Raw genomic sequence first — 22486 nt, 5'->3', positions numbered from 1 at the left:
GAAACAATCCCCTCCAGCATGATCTAGGACAAGAGAATGGAGAGGCCATCCCTCCATAGAGAGCGGCAGATGAGGAGGAGGATAATTACATGCCTCCCTCCGAAGATGAGGCAAGCCTCGACGATGACGAATTCGTCGTGCCAGAGGATCCCCTCGAACAAGAGCGCTTCAAGCGCTGGCTTATAGCCACAACAAATAGCCTTAAGAAGAAGCAGCAGCAGCTTCAAGCTGATCAAGATCTGCTAGCTGACAGATGGACTGAAGTCCTGGTGGCCGAGGAATATAAACTCGAACACCCCTCCAAGAGTTACCCAAAATGCAGGTTGCTACCCCGACTGGAGGAAGAAGCGTATGATGCGGCTGATCGGCCACCTCGTGGCCGCGATAGAGAGGCATTCCAGCCAAAAGCTCAGTCTGCACCCTGACGCCATTCAAATAAAAAGGCATGGGGAAATACGCCAGACCTACGAGACGTATTGCAGGACAAAGCAAAACATGCAAGATCGATCTATGGATCACAAGGGCGTGCCACTATGCGAGACGATAAACATCACGCCGGATACAGTAAAAGTAAATCCGGCCGGGCCGCACACAGCGGGCAAGACTCATTGGAGCTGCGTCGGGATATAGCCCAGTACAGAGGTGCCGCACACCCCTTATGCTTCACAGATGAAGTAATGGATCATCAAATCCCAGAGGGTTTCAAACCCGTAAATATAGAATCATACGACGGCACAACAGATCATGCGGTATGGATCGAGGATTTCCTCCTGTATATCCACATGGCACGCGGTGATGATCTACACGCCATTAAATACCTCCCACTCAAACTCAAAGGACCAGCTCGGCATTGGCTCAATAGCTTGCCAGCAGAGTCCATTGGCTGTTGGGAAGATCTGGAAGCCGCATTCCTCGACAACTTTCATGGCACTTATGTGCGACCACCAGATGCCGATGACTTGAGCCACATAATTCAGCAGCCAAAGGAATCGGCCAGGAAATTCTAGACACGGTTCCTAACAAAGAAAAATCAAATCGTCGACTGTCCGGATGCAGAGGCTCTAGCAGCTTTCAAGCACAACATCCGTGATGAGTGGCTAGCCCGGCACCTTGGTCAGGAAAAGTAGAAATCTATGGCAGCCCTCATGACACTCATGACCCGCTTTTGTGTGGGAGAAGACAGCTGGCTGGCTCGCAGTAACAACATATCAAAGAACCATCGTACTTCAGATACCAAGGACGGCAGTAACAGGTCACATCGCAACAAACATAAGCGTCGCATTAACATCGACTATATCGAGGATACGGCAGTCAATGCCGGATTCAAAGGCTCTAAACCCAGTCAGCGGAAAAAGCCATTTAAAAGAAGCACTCTGGGCCCGTCCAGTTTGGACCGTATACTCGATCGCTCGTGTCAAATACACGGCACCCCAGACAAGCCAGCCAACCACACCAACAGGGATTGTTGGGTGTTCAAGCAGGCCGACAAGTTAATTGCCGAAAACAAAGATAAGGGGCCACATAGCAATGACGAGGAAGAGCCCCGGCAGCCGAACACCGAAGGACAGAAGAGGTTCCCCCCACAAGTGCGGACGGTGAACATGATATACGCAACCCACATCCCCAAGAGGTAGCGGAAGCGTACGCTCAGGGACATGTATGCGTTGGAGCCAGTCGCCCCAAAGTTCAACCCATGATCCTCCTGTCCGATCACCTTCGATCGAAGGGACCACCCCACTAGTATCCGTTATGGCGGATTTGCCGCACTGGTCCTAGTCCCAATAATTGACGGATTTCACCTTACTTGAGTCCTTATGGATGGCGGCAGCAGCCTGAACCTGCTTTATCAGGACACAGTGCGCAAAATGGGTATAGACCCCTCAGGGATCAAACGCATAAAGACGACCTTTAAAGGCGTCATACCAGGTGTAGAGGCCCATTGCACAAGCTCAGTCACACTGGAAGTGGTCTTTGGATCCCCGGACAACTTCCGAAGCGGAGAGTTAATCTTCGATATAGTCCCGTTCCGCAGTGGTTATCATGCACTGCTCGGGCGAACCGCATTTGCGAGATTCAATGCGGTACCGCATTATGCATACCTCAAGCTCAAGATGCCAGGACCTCGGGGGGTCATTACAGTTAATGGAAACACAGAGTGCTCTCTCCAAACGGAGGAGCACATTGCGGCCCTCGCAGCGGAAGCACAAAGCAGCCTCTTAAGGCAATCCACTAGTTCGGCGTTTAAGAGCCCGGACACCTTCAAGCGCGCCCGGAGTAATCGGCAACAGGACCGCCTAGCACGTTCCGAGCTCACATAGAAATGCGGCCCCCACCCCGGTCCTAGCCAAACGGCGAAATCCGTGCCACGCGTACATAATTACGCATTAAAAATACCATGGGCACAGGCGGGGAAGGGTGCACGATGGTGGCACGCCCCAAGTCGCGGCTTAAACCACACTAGGGGCTTCCCGCTTTGTTATTTTTCTCTTTCAGGACTTCAATCTCTGGAAACCCTGTCCGGCAGCATGATTGCCGAACACATAATGCAGCATCCAAGGAGGCAGAAAGATACGTCACACCACGGAACTCCCAGGTGGATTGCGATAACGAGTGAAATATTTTCTTTACTACTATTCCTTAGCTTGCCCTTGGAGGGGACATAGTCCTACTTTTTGCTTATCGCACTACCTGTATCATTCTGCTCTAACGCACGTTTTTTAATAAACAATGCATTACATTAAGGCTATTATTGCATTCTTATATATATATATATATATATATATATATATATATATGTTCATTCATGACATCCAGCACATGTACACTCTGGTACAGCCAATACGCTAGGGGCTTAAGCATACCCCATAATGCGGCATGAGAAGTCCGAACACTTTCACAAGTGTGGCACCCCGAACTTATAGCATTATATGCATCAGCTCCGAATCATGTCTTTGGTCAATAGTTGGGTTTGCCCGGCTCCCATGTTTTGGTACGTTACGTTCCGCTATATCGGCTAAGGTAGCACTGGAAGAACTACTGTGATTGTGCCCCGGTTCTGCTGGGCTAAGCACCTCAGTAGAGAAAGCTAAAACTGATTGCCATGATAAGGCGAGAGACTGGTCGCTATTCGAGAGGTTTTCGAGTCCTTAAAGACTTATGCCGCTTAGAGCGAGGAGTCGGCCCTGTCCGGCTTAAGGCGTGTATCGCGCCCCATATTCGGCCTTCCGAATACTAGGGGCTTCGCCGAAATTTAAAATTATAGAATTCTACGGCTAAGTGAGGGTGATAACGCATTCTAGTCCGATTGCCTTGTTCGTTGTGCTGAGCACCTCCCTCGAAGGACCCAAAAATGGGAACAAGAGTGCTCAGGTTTATCCCGAACACCCCAACACTCGTTGCATGGGGGCAGAAGCCGACGACTAGCCATCTCTCAGATTTGATAAATAGCCAAACAGAAGGTATATTTTTAAATTCAAACAAGCGTTGCATAGCGCATATGAACAAATTTTCATAACTACAAGATTACACAAGCAAGTTCACTCGAATATTATATCTTTCGCACACTCGTCCGCTACGAGACGCGCACCCTTCAGAACACCCTCATAGTACATCTTGGGGTGGCGATGCTCCTTGCCCTCCGGCGGCCCTTCCTTAATCAGCTTCACGGCGTCCAGCTTGGCCCATTGCACCTTCAGACGGGCGAAAGCCCGGCGTGCACCTTTGATGCAGACAGACCGCTTGACGACTTCTAGCCGTGGGCAGGCATCCACAAGCCACGTCACCAGGCCGAAGTAGCTGTTTGGAAGGGTGTCGCCAGGCCACAGCCAGACTATAAAGCCCTTCATGGCCTGTTTGGCCGCCATGTGTAGCTCGACCAGCTTCTTTAGCTGGTCGCTCATAGGCACTGGGTGTTCGGTCCTAGTATATTGGGACCAGAACAACTTCTCTGTTGAGCTTCCCTCCTCAGCCTAGTAAAACGTTGCGGCATCCGACATGCTGCGGGGCAAATCTGGGAATGCTCCTGGAGAGCTCCGGATTCGGGTAAGTAACAAGTAATTTACTTTCACATGCTTGCTTTGCATATAGAATGCCTTACCCACCGCTATCTTCTTCATCACATCAATCTCCTGGAGGGCCTTTTGGGCTTCGGCCTTGGCACTCTTTGTGCTCTCGAGGGCCGCGGCAAGCTCAGACTCTCGCGTCTTCAAGTCAAGCTGCAATGCCTCGTGCTTCGTCACGAGAGCGTGGAGCTCTTGCTGCACCTCGCCCACCCGTGCCTCATGCCTTTTTAGCTCGGTGCGCTCCTTGGCCGCTTTGTTTTCAGCCTCGGATAGCGCTTGCTTTAGGGTCGCCACCTCGGTCGTGGCCCCTGGCAAATTTACGATGATCCTTTCATTTTGCAATCGCATTCTTTTTATACATATCCATAGAATAGGTACTACTTACCTTTGTTCTCCTCGAGCTGCCTCTTGGCAAGGCCGAGCTCGTCCTTGGACCCTTTAAGGTCCCGCTTCAGTGCGGCAACCTCCGCAGTCAGTGCGGCAGAGGCCAGCAGCGAAGCCTGCATACGCATATAGACATACTTATGTTAGACTCCTGCGATATTGTTTGATCCTCTATTCGGCTTTTTTTAACACCAAATAGAGCATCAGGGGCAACTGTCTATGCGGTAATATTTTTCCTATATTTCAAACACTTACCTCAAAGCCTGTTAGAAGTCTAGCACAGGCTTCAGTCAATCCGCTCTTGGCAGACTGAACCTTCTGGACCACCGCACTCATAATAGTGTGGTGCTCTTCGTCGATGGAAGCGCTGCGAAGCGCTCCCAGCAGATTGTCCAGTGCCTCTGGTTGGACAGAGGTCACCGGCACAGGCGTCTTGCCCCTTTTGGAGGGAGGCCGCCTTCCTGAGTCCGGAACCATTGGAGGTTCCGGCATGGTGTTCGGCTAAGGGCCGAACTCGGAGCCCTCGGGAGCCTTGCTCCCTCTGCTCCCGGAGTCCGGAAGGTCGCCTTGAGGCTCCTCCGGGACTGTCTCCCCTCAACCCGGTGCCTCTTGAGACAATACCTCGGCGTTGTCCATAGGGCAAGGGGAGGTGGCGGTCGGAAGTGGATCGCTATCCATTTCCGACGAGCCCAAGGAGCCGTCCGACGATATGTTGATACGGGCTCGTGGCGGTCTGCATAATCATAATTCAGCGTTATGAGAAGCGGTGCGACAAAGGAATGCTATGAGTTACTCTGGTATCCGAATACTTACGACTTCGCCAGGGGCTTGGCCCTGAGCAGCCACTCATCTTCGCCTTCGGCGGCGGTGGTGGAGTAGTCCCGAAGGAGAGTCCTTCCCTTCTTGGACCCTTCGGCCCCCCAGTTGGGGCGGCCTTCCTTTTCTTGTCCCCCCCCCCCGACTGGAGGGGGGAACATCTTCATTTTCCTCTTCGTCTTCGGGGGAGGAGTGTGTCGTGGAGTTATCGGACGATGAGTCCGATAACACCTGGCGCCGGGAGCTCTTTTGGGTTCCCTTGGTCTTCTTGGTCTTCTCCGGCACCTTGTAAGGGGCCGAAGTCAACATCTCTGTCAGGAGAGCGTCCGCAGTGCCTTCGGGCAGAGGGGCCGGACAGTCCATCTGCCCCGATGTCTCCACCCAGTCCTGTCAAAGGCATGGAGATCAGACCCCACACATGGTTAAGCTAGGGGAAATAAATATCCTACCGGATGTATAGAACTCACCGAATGCGCTCGGCGCTTCGCGCTTAACCCGCGGTCCTCGATGAGAGAGGGAGGGACCTCGGCGCCCTTGAACAGCACCTTCCAGACATCCTTGTGCATCGTGTCGAAGAGCTCGCTCAGAGTCTGGTGCTGGGCTGGGTCGAACTCCCACAAGTTGAAGTTCCGTTGTTGGCACGGGAGGATCCGGTGGATGAGCATGACCTGGACAATGTTGACAAGCTTCAGCTTCTTGCTTGCCATACTCCGGATACATTTTTGGAGTCCATCCAGCTCCACCGATGAACCCCACGACAAGCCCTTCTCTTTCCAGGAAGTGAGCCATGTAGGGAATCCGGATCGAAACTCGGGGGCCGCCGCCCATTTGGTGTCGCGCGGCTCGGTGATGTAGAACCAGGCCGATTGCCACCCCTTTATGGTCTCCATGAAGTATCCCTCAAGCCATGTGACATTGGGCATCTTGCCCACCATGGCTCCGCCACATTCTGCTTGTTGGCCTCCCACCACCTTCGGCTTGATGTTAAAGGTCTTCAGCCACAAGCCGAAATGGGGCCGGACACGGAGGAAAGCCTCAGAGACGACGATGAACGCCAAAATGTTGAGGATGAAGTTCGGGGCCAGATCATGAAAGTCCAGCCGGTAGTAGAACACGAGACCACAGACAAATGGATGGAGGGGAAACCCCAGTCCATGGAGGAAGTGGTGGAGGAAAACTACCCTCTCATGAGGTTCAGGGGTAGGAACGATCTTCCCCGCAGCAGGCAGCCGATGCGCTATATTCGCGGCTAAGTATCCGGCTCCGCGCAGCTTTTTGATGTGTTCCTCCGTAACGGAGGAAGCCATCCATTTGCCTCCCGCTCCGGACATGATTGGAGAGGGTTGAGGGGAAGGATGTGGACTTGGGTGTTGGAGCTCGAGTGCGCAAGAGTGGATGAGCAAGGAGGAAGAAGGCGTGGGTAGAGAAAAGGTTAAACCTTGTCCCTTTATAAGGGCGGCCGGAACTATGCGCCCCCACTAGCCTGGTAAAACCCGCTTATCCCCTAAGCGCCGTAATCGATGGCGCGGTTGGGTTACCCACGCCCGTATTGATGAGAATCCCGTAATAAGAGGAACACGATCTCTGCTTTGACAAGACGTGTCAAGAAACTGCCTCGCGTTGTGTGCGGGGCTAGTTAAAGGAAACGGTTCAAATAATCACCGGGCCATGGCTTAATGTCAAGTTGCCAAAACAAGTCAGCAGATTAGATTTGTGGAAATATTATTCTCTCTACGGTGGTATGTGGAACTTATTTTGCAGGGTCGGACACTATCCTTGTAATCAAATTCTTCCGTGGTGTATTCGGAGGAGGAACCCGCCTTGCAATGCCGAAGACAATACTGCATGCCAGACTCATCGTCATTGAAGCCTGGTTCAGGGGCTACTGAGGGAGTCCTGCATTAGGGGGTCTCCGGATAACCGGACTATATCCTTTGGCCGGACTGTTAGACTATGAAGATACAAGATTGAAGGCTTCGTCTCGTGTCCGGATGGGACTCTACTTGGCGTGGAAGGCAAGCTATGCAATACGAATATGTATATCTCCTCCTTTGTAACCGACCTTGTGTAACCCTAGCCCTTTCCGGTGTCTATATAAACCGGAGGGTTTTAGTCCATAGAATAACATACAATCATACCATAGGCTAGCTTCTAGGGTTTATCCTCTCCGATCTCGTGGTAGATCAACTCTTGTAATACTCATATCATCAAGAATAAATCAAGCAGGACGTAGGGTTTTACCTCCATCAAGAGGGCCCAAACATAGGTAAAACATCGTGTCCCCTGCCTCCTGTTACTATCCGCCTTAGACACACAGTTCGGGACCCCCTACCCGAGATCCGCCGGTTTTGACACCAACAACATCCCAAGATAATATTTCAAGAAGTCTCAAGCGTCTAAGCTTGGGGATGCCCGGGTTGGCATCCCACCTTTCTTCTTCGACAACTATCGGTTAGTATCGGTTGATCCTAAGTTTTTGCTTCTTCACATGATGTTTGCTATTCTTAGAATGTCATTTTATTTTGTTTTGCTTGCTGCTTAAATAAAATATCAAGATATGAAATTATTAAATGGGAGAGTCTTCACGTAGATAAATAATTATTTAACTACTCATTGATCTTCACTTATATCTTTTCGGATTAGTTTGTCATTCACTCGTGTGCTTCACTTATATCCTATGAGTAAATAGTTGAATGAGCGAATATCATAAATCTGAAATTATATATGTTTCATGTGCTTATCCCATGGGGAGTGATGACTTCACATATAAGAAGTAGAGGTGGTAAATTTATTGAAGGTTAGCAAACATTGTATTGGTCACTTGAACAATTCATGAAAGAATATTGAGGGAAGAGAGATTTCGCATATAAATATACTATCTTGGACATCTTTTGTAATTGTGAGCACTCATTAAAATATGACATGCTAAAAGGTTGATGTTGGACAAGGAAGACAACGTAATGGGTTATGTGATACGTCTCCGTCGTATCTAATTTTCCATGTGTGAACTATTATGTTTTCATTAATATATGAGAGTTCTTGATCCTATCTTGCAAGTCTATAGTCACTTACTATGTGTTATGATCCAGCAACCCCGAAGTGACAATAATCGGGACCACTCCCGGTGATGACCGTAGTTTGAGGAGTTCATTTATTCACTATGTGTTAATGCTTTGATCCGGTACTCTGTTAAAAGGAGGCCTTAATATCCCTTAGTTTCCAATAGGACCCCGCTGCCACGGGAGGGTAGGACAAAAGATGCCATGCAAGTTCTTTTCCATAAGCACGTATGACTATATTCGGAATACATACCTACATTACATTGATGAACTGGAGCTAGTTCTGTGTCACCCTAGGTTATTACTATTACATGATCAATCGCATCCGGCATAATTCTCTATCACCGATCCAATGCCTACGAGCTTTTCCATATATTGTTCTTTGCTTATTTACTTTTCTGTTGCTACTCTTACAATCACTACAAAATCCAAAAATATTACTTTTGCTACCGTTACCTTTTGCCACCGTTACCACTACTATCATATTACTTTGCTACTAAATACCTTGCTGCAGATATTGAGTTTCCAGGTGTGGTTGAATTGACAACTCAGCTGCTAATACTTGAGAATATTATTTGGCTCCCCTTGTGTCGAATCAATAAATTTGGGTTGAATACTCTACCCTCGAAAACTGTTGCAATCCCCTATACTTGTGGATTATCAAGAACATTTTCTAGCACCATTGCCGGGGAGCATAGCTCTATTCTTTGAGTCACTTCGGATTTATATCTTCCTATCATTATGAAGAACTTGAAAGATCAAAGAACCAAGATTTTCCCCTCAACTATGAGGGGAGGTAAGGAACTGCCATCTAGCTCTACACTTGATTCACCTTCTGTTTTGAGTAAGCTTGCGACACCTAAACTTGCTTTTACTATTAATTATGATATGTCCCATGTTAGTGATGATGCCACTTCTGCTTTGCATGATACTTATGATGAAACTACTACTATGCTTGATACTACTGTGCCACTTGGTGAATTTCTTGATGAAAAACTTCCTAGGGATAGAGAGGATGAAATTATTCAATCTGATAATATTTATGAAAGTGGTGATGAAGATTCTCCCCCTAGATATGAATTACCTGTTGTTCCTAAAGGTTATGTTATGGATAAACAAACTGCTAGAGACTTTCTTGCTTGCAATGATAGGAGTGATTGATACGTCTCCAACATATCTATAATTTTTTATTGCTCCATGCTATATTATCTACTGTTTTGGACATTATTGGGCTTTATTATACACTTTTATATTACTTTTGGGACTAACCTACTAACCGGAGGCCCAGCCGAGAATTGTTGTTTTTGCCTATTTTAGGGTTTCGAAGAAAAGGAATATCAAACAGAGTCCAAACGGAATAAAATCTTTGGGAACGTGATTTTCTCACCGAACGTGATCCAGGAGACTTGGACCCTGCTCCAAGGAACAAAAGAGGCGGTCACTAGGGTGGGGGGCGCCCCCCCCCAGGGCGTGCCCCCCTGCCTCGTGGGCCCCTTGTTGCTCCTCCGGCGTACTTCTTACTCCTATATATACACACGTACCCCCAAACGATCAGAACAAGAGCCAAAAACGTAATTCCACCGCCGCAACTTTCTGTATCCATGAGATCCCATCTTGGGGCCTGTTTCGGAGCTCCGCCGGAAGATGGCCATCATCACGGAGGGCTTCTACATCATCATAGCCTCTCTGATGAAGTGTGAGTAGTTTACCTCAGACCTTCGGGTCCATAGTTAGTAGCTAGATGGCTTCTTCTCTCTCTTTGAATCTCAATACAAAGTTCTCCCCGTCTCTTGTGGAGATCTATTCGATGTAATCTTCTTTTCGCGGTGTGTTTGTTGAGACCGATGAATTGTGGGTTTATGATCAAGTCTATCTATGAATAATATTTGAATCTTCTCTGAATTCTTTTATGTATGATTGGTTATCTTTGCAAGTCTCTTTGCATTATCCGTTTGGTTTGGCCAAGTAGATTGGTAGTACTTGCCATGGGAGAAGTGCTTAGCTTTGGGTTCGATCTTGCGGTGTCCTTACCCAGTGACAGAAGGGGCAGCAAGGCACGTATTGTATCGGTGCCATCGAGGATAACAAGATGGGGTTTATTTCATATTGCATGAATTTATCTCTCTACATCACGTCATCTTGCTTAAGGCGTTACTCTGTTTTAACTTAATACTCCAGATGCATGCTGGATAGCGGTTGATGAGTGGAGTAATAGTAGTAGATGCAGAATCGTTTTGATCTACTTGTCACGGATGTGATGCCTATATACACGATCATGCCTAGATATTCTCATAACTATGCTCAATTCTGTCAATTGCTCAACAGTAATTTGTTCACCCACCGTAGAATACTTATGCTCTTGAGAGAAGCCACTAGTGAAACCTATGCCCCTCGGGTCTATTCTCGTCATATCAATCTCTATCACTTTAATCTTGCTTTGCTTTTTCTTTGCTTTTACTTTTTACTTTGCATCTTTATACCAAAAATACTAAAAAATATTATATCTATCAGATCTCACTCTCGTAAGTGACCGTTAAGGGCTTGACAACCCCTAATCGCGTTGGTTGCGAGTAGCTATCGCTTTGTGCAGGTACGAGGGACTTGAGCGTGGGCTCCTACTGGATTGATACCTTGGTTCTCAAAAACTGAGGGAAATACTTATGCTACTCTGCTGCATCATCCCTTCCTCTTCGGGGAAAACCAACGCAAGCTCAAGACGTAGCATCCGCGCGGAAGGTGTCTAGCTCTCCCCTCCGCCACCGGCCCTCTTGGCCTCTCCTAGGCCTCCGGCGTCCCCGGTCCCTCGATCCTTTATTCAAAAAAGCACCTACCTCTTATCCGGATGCTACCGGCACTAGACCTGCCATCCATCCGGCACGGCGGCGTCCTTGTCGGCGGCGGAGATGACATCCTTGTCAGTGGCAGAGACAGCTACAGATGCATAGGAGGATGAGAAGGCGTCTGCCGTGCCTCGCGCGGGAGGACAGACGACAGCCTCGCCTGGGTGTGTGCTCGGTGAGGGGCGGCGCCTTTGCCGGCATTGTCGGCGGTGGAGACGGCTTCTGCTGCGCTGCGGGGTGGAGCATGGGGGGTAGTTGTCGGGCAACATGAGGAGGCAGAGGAGGCCAAGGCAAGGAGGTACGGCGTCGGCTAGCCAAGGGGCGGCCAGAGAAGAGGACGAGGCAGTCCACTTCCCTAGTCTGCACACTCATCACGGCAAGGTACAGCCTGCTTGACCCGTGCGCCTCCCCCTCCCTCCGTCCATTGCCCATGGTGCTCCTCCCAATCTCACATGGACGTGTTGCATCTTCTAGTTGCAGGCTAATTCAAGTTAGCAACTTTGAGTAATCACATTCTCTCTAATACTGTGTGCAGACTATCATGTTTTCTGAATTTCTGCCTGCAGCCCAAGTGTACCATGTTCCCTGATAAATTTCTTACTCCGAATTTGTATGTGCTTCCAAGTTCTGTACACGTGCATGTACTCTGAAATTCATTCTATCTTGTGCAGTCAGTATTGGGTGTATACTCATGACTTCCAAAGTGCCACTTGATGTAAAAAATCATATGCACAATGATGCAAGCTTGGCTAAAGGTGGATCTTTTTGCGATCCTATATATCATGTTGTTGGATGTGGCCGGGTTTTCTGTTAGTAATTGTTGCCGTAGCAAGCAAAGGAGCTTGGCTTGGTACATATGGGTTAATTGTTCTTGATCAATTGTCGTGCGTTAATTGTTAGGTCTGATAACATCCTGCTCCCCTGTCTAATTCGGATTGAATTCATGACCGTGGCCTTCTCCAACAGAAATCAATGAAGTGCCCGACCTATATTGAATTTCACTGCTATAAGAAGGAAGGGTCCTTGGCCAGAATCTCCATCAGGTTGCGTACTTGGACCAGAAAATCCATCAAATCCCAGAGTACTTGGACCAGAAAAGCATCATGTCGCCTTCAAGTTCGCCAGAGGAAGAAGTGCCGAGTTCGCCGGAGGTAGAAGAACATCCGTCGAGCCGTCCAATATCGCCAACGGCGGCTACACTAGAGGTATGTAATGCCCCGACCCCCTAAAAATAGTATTGCTGCTATGGTTGTGCACTTGTGGTGCGTGTGTTCCTCACAGTAGTTGTTTTTTGCTGTTACTGTAGTTGGTACACCACTGTATGATCGATGAATTCGACCGAGTTTCCTTTGTCTGCACTGTTGTATAATGAATGTAACTGATTTGCCCCCCTAGGCGCGCCCTCCACCCTCGTGGGCCCCCTGTTGCTCCACCGACGTACTTCTTCCTCCTATATATACCTACGTACCCCCAAACGATCAGATACGGAGCCAAAACCCTAATTCCACCGCCGCAACTTTCTGTATCCACGAGATCCCATCTTGGGGCCTGTTCCAAAGCTCCGCTGGAGGGGGCATCGATCACAGAGGGCTTCTACATCATCACCATAGCCCCTCCGACGAAGTGTGAGTAGTTTACCTCGGACCTGCGGGTCCATAGCTATTAGCTAGCTGGCTTCTTCTCTCTTTTTGGATCTCAATACAATGGTCTCCCCCTCTCTTGTGGAGATCTATTCGATGTAATCTTCTTTTTGTGGTGTGTTTGTTGAGACCGATGAATTGTGGGTTTATCATCAAGTCTATCTATGAATAATATTTGAATCTTCTCTCAATTCTTTTATGTAGGATTGGTTATCTTTGCAAGTCTCTTTGAATTATCAGTTTGGTTTGGCCTACTAGATTGATCTTTCTTGCAATGGGAGAAGTGCTTAGCTTTGGGTTCAATCTTGCGGTGTCCTTTCCCAGTGACAGTAGGGGCAGCAACGCACGTATTGTATTGTTGCCATCGAGGATAACAAGATGGGGTTTTCATCATATTGCATGAGTTTATCCCTCTACATCATGCCATCTTGCTTAAGGCATTACTCTGTTTTCATTAACTTAATACTCTAGATGCATGCTGGATAGCGGTCGATGAGTAGAGTAATAGTAGTAGATGCAGGCAGGAGTCGGTCTACTTGTCTCGGACGTGATGCCTATATACATGATCATACCTAGATATTCTCATAACTATGCTCAATTCTGTTAATTGCTCAACAGTATTTGTTCAGCCACCGTAGAATACTTATGCTCTTGAGAGAAGCCACTAGTGAAACCTATGGCCCCCGGCTCTATCTTCATCATATTAATCTTACAATACTTAGTTATTTCCTTTGCTTTTTACTTTCCTTTTATTTTACTTTGCATCTTTATCATAAAAATACCAAAAATATTATCTTATCATATCTATTAGATCTCACTCTCGTAAGTGGCCGTCTAGGGATTGACAACCCCTTATTGCGTTGGTTACGAGGATTTATTTGTTTTGTGCAGGTACATGGGACTCGCGCGTAGCCTCCTACTGGATTGATACCTTGGTTCTCAAAAACTGAGGGAAATACTTACGCTACTTTGCTGCATCATCCCTTCATCTTCGGGGAAAACCAACGCAGTGCTCAAGAGGTAGCAAGAAGGATTTCTGGCGCCGTTGCCGGGGAGTCAACGCAAAAGTCGATATATCAAGTACCCATCACAATCACTATCTCCCGCATTACATTATTTTCCATTTGCCTCTTGTTTTCCCTCCCCCACTTCACCCTTTCTGTTTTATTCGCCCTCTCTCTCTATCCTCCCTCTCTTTCTCTATTTGCCTATTTTTTCCCGATTGCTTTTTGTTTGCTTGTGTGTTAGTTTTCTTGCTTGTCACGATGGCTCAAGATAATACTAAATTGTGTGACTTTACCAATATCAACAACAATGATTTTATTAACACTCGATTGCTCCTCGTACCGATGCTGAATCTTGTGAAATTAATACTGCTTTGTTGAATCTTGTCATGAAAGATCCGTTTTCCGGCCTTCCTAGTGAAGATGCCGCTACCTATCTGAATAGCTTCGTTGATTTGTGTGATATGCAAAAGAAGAAAGATGTGGATGACGATATTGTTAAATTGAAGCTATTTCCTTTTTTGCTTAGAGATCGTGCTAAAGCTTGGTTTTCGTATATGCCTAAAAATAGTATTGATTCATGGAATAAGTGCAAAGATGCTTTTATCTCTAAGTATTTTCCTCCCGCTAAGATCATCTCCCTTAGAAATGATATTATGAATTTTAAGCAACTTGATCATGAACATGTTGCACAAGCTTGGGATAGGATGAAATTAATGGTACGTAATTGCCCGACTCATGGTTTGAATTTGTGGATGATTATATAAATTTTTTATGCCGGATTGAATTTTGCTTCTAGAAATATTTTTAGATTCGGCCACGGGAGGCACTTTTATAATATTATGGTTAATTATTCTCAATGGCATACCAAAAGATCTACTAATAAAAAGGTGCATGCGATAGAAGAAATTAATGCTTTGAGTGGAAAGATGGATGAACTTATGAAAATATTTGCTAGTAAGAGTGTTTCTTCTGATCCTAATGATATGCCCTTGTCTACTTTGATTGAGAATAATAATGAATCTATGGATGTGAATTTTGTTGGTAGGAACAATTTTGGTAACAACACGTATAGAGGAAATTTTAATCCTAGGCCTTATCCTAGTAATCCCTCTAATAATTATGGTAGTTCCTACAACAATTCTTATGGAAATTATAATAAGATGACCTGAGATTTTGAATCTAATATTAAAGAATTTATTACTTCGCAAAAGAATGTCAATGCTTTGATTGAAGAAAAATTGCTTAAGATTGATGAGTTGGCTAGGAACGTTGATAGAATTTCTCTTGATGTTTATTCTTTCAAACTTAGATCTATTCCACCTAAGCATGATATAAATGAGTCTCTCAAAGCCATGAGAATTTCCATTGATGAGTGCAAAGAAAGAACCGCTAGGATGCGTGCTAAGAAAGATGCCTTTATAAGAGCGTGTTCTTCTAGTTCCTATGAAAATAAAGATGAAGATCTAAAAGTTATTGATGTGTCCCCTATTAAATCTTTGTTTTGCAATATGAATCTTAATAATGATGGGACTGAATATGATCCACCTTTACCTAGAAGGCATTCCAAGAGCTCGGAGTTTCTAGATCTTGATGCTAAAATTGATGAAAGTGGGATCGAAGAAATTATGGATTTCAAGGAATTTAACTATGAAAATTGCTCTTTGATTGATTGTATTTCCTTGTTGCAATCCGTGCTAAATTCTCCTCATGCTTATAGTCAAAATAAAGCGTTCACTAAACATATCGTTGATGCCTTGATGCAATCTAATGAAGAAAAAGTTGAATTATAAGTCTCTATCCCTAGAAAACTTTATGATGAGTGGGAACCAACTATTAAAATTAAAATTAAAGATCATGAATGCTATACTTTATGTGATTTGGGTGCTAGTGTTTCCATGATTCCAAAGACTTTGTGCGATTTGTTAGGTTTCTGTGATTTTGATGAATGCTCTCTAAACTTGCACCTTGCGGATTCCACTATTAAGAAACCTATGGGAAGAATTAATGATGTTCTTATTGTTGCAAATATGAATTATGTGTCTGTAGATTTTATAGTTCTTGACATAGATTCTAATCCTTCATGTCCTATTATTCTTGGTAGACCTTTCCTTAGAACGATTGGTGCAATTATTGATATGAAGGAAGGAAATATTAGATTCCAATTTCCATTGAGGAAAGGCATGGAACACTTTCCTAGAAAGAAAATTAAATTACCTTATGAATCTATTATGAGAGCCACTTATGGATTGCCTACCAAAGATGGCAATACCTAGATCTATCCTTGCTTGTTATGCCTAGCTAGGGGCGTTAAACAATAGCGCTTGTTGGGAGGCAACCCAATTTTATTTTTATTCCTTGTTATTTGATACTGTTTAGTAATAAATAATTTATCTAGCCTATGTTTTGGTTGTGTTTTTTTTAATTAGTGTTTGTGCCAAGTAGAACCGTTGGGAAGACTTGGGGAAAGTCTTGTTAATCTTGCTGTAAAAAACAGAAACTTTAGCGCTCACGAGAACTGCTGCCATTTTTATTTAGAAAGTGATATTTATCTAATTCTTTTTGCATATGATTAATAGATAAATTTCTCACGTCCATAAAGTTATTTTAGAATTTTGGGGTTCCAGATATTGCGGTAGCTACAGATTACCTCAGACTGTTCTGTTTTAGACAGATTCTGTTTTTTCGTGAGTTGTTTGCTTATTTTGATGAATCTATGGCTAGTAAAATAGTTTATAAACCATAGAGAAGTTGGAATACAGTAGGTTTAACACCAATATAAATAAAGAATGAGTTAATTACAGTACCTTGAAGTGGTCTTTTATTTTCTTTCACTAACGGAGCTCACGAGATTTTCTACTTTAAGTTTTGTGTCGTGAAGTTTTCAAGTTTTGGGGAAAGATTTGATGGATTATGGAACAAGGAGTGGAAAGATCCTAAGCTTGGTGATGCCCACGGCACCCCCAATATAATCTAAGGACACCTAAAAGCCAAAGCTTGGGGATGCCCCGGAAGGCATCCCCTCTCTTTGTCTACTTCTATCGGTAACTTTACTTGGAGCTATATTTTTATTCACCACATGATATGTGTTTTACTTGGAGCGTCTTGCATGATTTGAGTCTTTATTTGTTAGTTTACCACAATCATCCTTGCTGTACACACCTTTTGAGAGAGCCATACATGATTTGGAATTTGTTAGAATACTCTATGTGCTTCACTCATATCATTTGAGTTATATAACTTTGCTCTAGTACTTCATTTATATCTTTTAGACCACGGTGGTGGATTTGTTTTATGGAAACTATTGATCTCTCATTCTTCACTTAGATTATTTTGAGAGTCTTAAATAGCATGGTAATTTGCTTAACTAATCCTAATATGCTTGGTATTCAAGAATACTAAAAACTTTCTTATGAGTGTGTTGAATGCTATGAGAAGTTTGATACATGATAATTGTTTTGAGATATGAAGATGGTGATATTAAAGTTATGCTAGTTGACTAGTTGTGAATTTGAGAAATACTTGTGTTAAGGTTTGTGATTCCCGTAGCATGCACGTATGGTGAACCGTTATGTGATGAAGTTGGAGCATGATTTATTTTTTGATTGTCTTCCTTATGAGTGGCGGTCGGGGATGAGCAATGGTCTTTTCCTACCAATTTATCCCCCTAGGAGCATGCGCGTAATACTTTGCTTTGATAATTTGTAGATTTTTGCAATAAGTATATGAGTTCTTTATGACTAATGTTGAGTCCATGGATTATACGCACTTTTCTCACCCTTCCACCTTTGCTAGCCTCTCTAATACCGCGCACCTTTCGCCGGTATCGCACACCCACCATATACCTTCCTCAAAACAGCCACCATACCTACCTATTATGGCATTTCCATAGCCATTCCGAGATATATTGCCATGCAACTTCCCACCGTTCCATTTATTATGACACACTCCATCATTGTCATATTGCTTAGCATGATCATGTAGTTGACATCATATTTGTGGCAAAGCCAGCATTCATAATTCTTTCATACGTGTCACTCTTGATTCATTGCATATCCCGGTACACCACCGGAGGCATTCATATAGAGTCATATTTTGTTCTAAGTATCAAGTTGTAATTGTTGAGCTGTAAGAAAAATAAAAGTGTGATGATCATCATTATTAGAGCATTGTCCCAGTGAGGAAAGGATGATGGAGACTATGATTCCCCCACAAGTCGGGATGAGACTCCAGACGAAAAATAAAAAAGGGGGAAAAGAGGCCATAAAAAAGAGAAAAGGCCCAAAAAATGATGAGAGAAAAAGAGAGAAGGGACAATGTTACTATCCTTTTACCACACTTGTGCTTCAAAGTAGTACCATGTTATTCATGATAGAGAGTCTCTCGTTTCGTCACTTTCATATACTAGTGGGAATTTTTCATTATAGAACTTGGCTTGTATATTCCAATGATGGGCTTCCTCAAAATGCCCTAGGTCTTCATGAGCAAGCAAGTTGGATGCACACCCACTGAGTTTCTTTTGTTGAGCTTTCATATACTTATAGCTCTAGTGCATCCGTTGCATGGCAATCCCTACTCACTCACATTGATATCTATTGATGGGCATCTCCATAGCCCGTTGTTACGCCTAGTTGATGTGAGACTATCTTCTCCCTTTTTGTCTTCCCCACAACCACCATTCTATTCCACTTATAGTGATATATCCATGGCTCACGCTCATGTATTGCGTGAAGATTGAAAAAGTTTGAGAACACCAAAAGTATGAAACAATTGCTTGGCTTGTCATCGGGGTTGTGCATGATTTAAATATTTTGTGTGGTGAAGATGGAGCATAGCCAGACTATATGATTTTGTAGGGATAACATTCTTTGGCCATGTTATTTTGAGAAGACATGATTTCTTTGTTAGTATACTTGAAGTATTATTATTTTTATGTCAATATTAAACTTTTATCTTGAATCTTTCGGATCTGAATATTCATACCACAATTAAGAAGAATTACATTAAAATTATGCCAAGTAGCACTCCGCATCAAAAATTCTGTTTTTATCATTTACCTACTCGAGGACGAGCGGGAATTAAGCTTGGGGATGCTTGATCGTCTCCAACATATCTATAATTTTTGATTGCTCCATGCTATATTATCTACTGTTTTGGACATTATTGGGCTTTATTATCCACTTTTATATTATTTTTTGGACTAACCTACTAACCGGAGGCCCAGCCCAGAATTGCTGTTTTTTTGCCTATTTTAGGGTTTCGAAGAAAAGGAATATCAAACAGAGTCCAAACGGAATGAAACCTTCGAGAACGTGATTTTCTCAATGAACAAGACCCAGGAGACTTGGACCCTACGTCAAGACACAAAAGAGGAGGCCACAAGGTAGGGGCGCGCCTACCCCCCCCCCCAGGCGCACCCTCCACCCTCGTGGGCCCCTTGTTGCTCCACCGACGTACTCATTCCTCCTATATATACCTACGTACCCCCAAACGATCAGATACGGAGCCAAAACCCTAATTCCACCACCGCAACTTTCTGTATCCATGAGATCCCATCTTGGGGCCTGTTCCGGAGCTCCGCCGGAGGGGGCATCGATCACGGAGGGCTTCTACATCATCACCATAGCCCCTCTGATGAAGTTTGAGTAGTTTACCTCAGACCTACAAGTCCATAGTTGTTAGCTAGATGGCTTCTTCTCTCTTTTTGGATCTCAATACAATGTTCTCCCCTCTCTTGTGGAGATCTATTCGATGTAATCTTCTTTTTGTGGTGTGTTTGTTGAGACTGATGAATTGTGGGTTTATGATCAAGTCTATCTATGAATAATATTTGAATCTTCTCTGAATTATTTTATGTATGATTGGTTATCTTTGCAAGTCTCTTCGAATTATCAGTTTGGTTTGGCCTACTAGATTGATCTTTCTTGCAATGGGAGAAGTGCTTAGCTTTGGGTTCAATCTTGCGGTGTCCTTTCCCAGTGGCAGTAGGGGCAGCAACACACATATTGTATTGTTGCCATCGAGGATAAAAGATAGGGTTTTCATCATATTGCATGAGTTTATCCCTCTACATCATGTCATCTTGCTTAAGGCGTTACTCTGTTTTCATTAACTTAATACTCTAGATGCATGCTGGATAGCGGTCGATGAGTGGAGTAATAGTAGTAGATGTAGGCAAGAGTCGGTCTACTTGTCTCGGACGTGATGCCTGTATACATGATCATACCTAGATATTCTCATAACTATGCTCAATTCTGTCATTTGCTCAACAGTAATTTGTTCACCCACCGTAGAATACTTATGCTCTTGAGAGAAGCCACTAGTGAAACCTATGGCCCCCGGGTCTATCTTCATCATATTAATCTTACAATACTTAGTTATTTCCTTTGCTTTTTTACTTTGCTTTTCTTTTACTTTGCATCTTTATCATAAAAATACCAAAAATATTATCTTATCATATCTATCAGATCTCACTCTCGTAAGTGGCCGTGTAGGGATTGACAACCCCTTATCGCGTTGGTTGCAAGGATTTATTTGTTTTGTGCAGGTACGAGGGACTCGCGCGTAGCCTCCTACTGGATTGATACCTTGGTTCTCAAAAACTGAGGGAAATACTTACGCTACTTTGCTGCATCATCCCTTCCTCTTGGGGGAAAACCAACGCAGTGCTCAAGAGGTAGCAGTGATCTTAAGAAACTATTAGCTAATATAAAACAAAAATATCTGGATGCTAGAATGAAATATGAGCCTGTTTATGCTACTTCACCTATCTTTGATACTGATAACGATTATGATTTCTCTGTCGATCCTGATATAATTACTTTGGTTGAATCTGATCCTTTCTATGGATATGAATCTGAAACTGTTGTGGCACATCTTACTAAATTATATGATATAGCTACCCTGTTCACTAATGATGAGAAAACTCGCTACTATTATATCCTTAAATTATTTTCATTCTCATTAAAGGGTGATGCTAAGATATGGTTTAATTCTCTTGATTCTGGTTGTGTGCGTAGTCCCTAGGATATGATTTACTACTTCTCTGCTAAATATTTCCCCACTCATAGGAAACAAGCTGCTTTAAGGGAAATATATAATTTTGTGCAAATTGAAGAAGAGAGTCTCCCACAAGCTTGGGGGGGGGGCTTCTCCAATTACTTCATGCTTTGCCTGACCATCCTCTCAAGAAAAATGAAATACTTGATATCTTTTATAATGGACTAACCGATGCTTCTAGAGATTACCTGGATAGATGTGCCGGTTGTGTTTTGAGGGAAAGAATTGTTGATGAAGCTGAAATTCTATTGAATAATATGCTGACTAATGAAAATAATTGGACACTTCCTGAACCAACTCCAGAGCCAACTCTGAAGAAAAGGGGTAATCTATTTCTCAGTCTTGAAGATATGCAAGAGGCAAAGAAATCTATGAAAGAAAATGGTATTAAAGCTGAAGATGTTAAGAATTTACCTCATATTGAAGAAAAACATGGTCTTAATTTGCCGCCTGTTGAAGAAACACATGGTCTCGATAACCCGACACAGGTAGTAAAGGTAAATTCTCTCTATAGATATGATAAAGCTGAAATCCCTTCTGCTAAGTTTGCTAGACAATGTTTGGATGAATTTGATAACTTTATGGTTAAGCAAGAAGATTTTAATGCTTATGTTGGTATACAATTGAAACATAATGCTTACATGATTGAACACTTGAGTGATTATATGGCTAGTGTTAAAGGTGAACTTAAACTTATTAGTAAACATGCTTTTATGGTTACCACTCAAGTAGAACAAGTACTTAAAGCTCAGAATAATTTGCTCAATGAATTGAATAGTAAGAAGAATGATAATGTTGTTAGAGTTATGACTAGAGGAGGTAAAGTGACTTGGGAACCTTTGTATCCTAAGGGCCATCCTAAGAGAATTGAGAAAGATTCTCAGAGAATTAATATAGATGCACCTAGTCCTTCTAAGAGGAAGAAAAAGAAAAATGATAGGACTTTGCATGCTTCTAGTGAACCTGTTGTTGACACACCTGAGAATCCCAATGATATTTATATTTCTGATGCTGAAACACAATCTGGTAATGAACATGAACCTAGTGATAATGTTAATGATGATGTTCATGTTGATGCTCAACCTAGCAATAATTATGATTTAGAAGTTGAACCTGCTGTTGAACTTGATAACCCATAATCAAAGAATCAACGTTATGATAAGAGATACTTTGTTGCTAGGAGGCACGGTAAGGAAAGAGAACCATGGGTTCAGAAACCCATGCCTTCTCCTCCTAAACCATCCAAGAAAAAAGATGATCGGGATTTTGAGTGCTTTGCTAAAATGATTAGACTTATCTTTTTGTGTATGTGTTTGACTGATATGCTTAAAATGAATCCTTATGCTAAATACATGAAAGATATTGTTACAAATAAAAGAAACATACCGGAAGCTGAAATTTCCACCATGCTTGATAATTATACTTTTAAGGGTGGAATACCGAAGAAACATGGAGATCCAGGAGTACCAACTATACCATGCTCCATTAAAATAAACTATGTTAAAACTGATTTATGTGACTTTGGAGCCGGTGTTAATGTTATGCCTCTCTCTTTATATCGTAGACTTGATTTGGATAAATTGACACCTACTGAAATATCTTTGCAAATGGCTGATAAATCAA

The sequence above is a fragment of the Triticum dicoccoides genome, chromosome 3A (assembly GCF_002162155.2).
Source record: "Triticum dicoccoides isolate Atlit2015 ecotype Zavitan chromosome 3A, WEW_v2.0, whole genome shotgun sequence".
Classification (NCBI taxonomy): Eukaryota; Viridiplantae; Streptophyta; class Magnoliopsida; order Poales; family Poaceae; genus Triticum; species Triticum dicoccoides.
The sequence above is the reverse complement of the archived record's forward strand: the minus strand, read 5'-3'. Positions refer to the sequence as shown.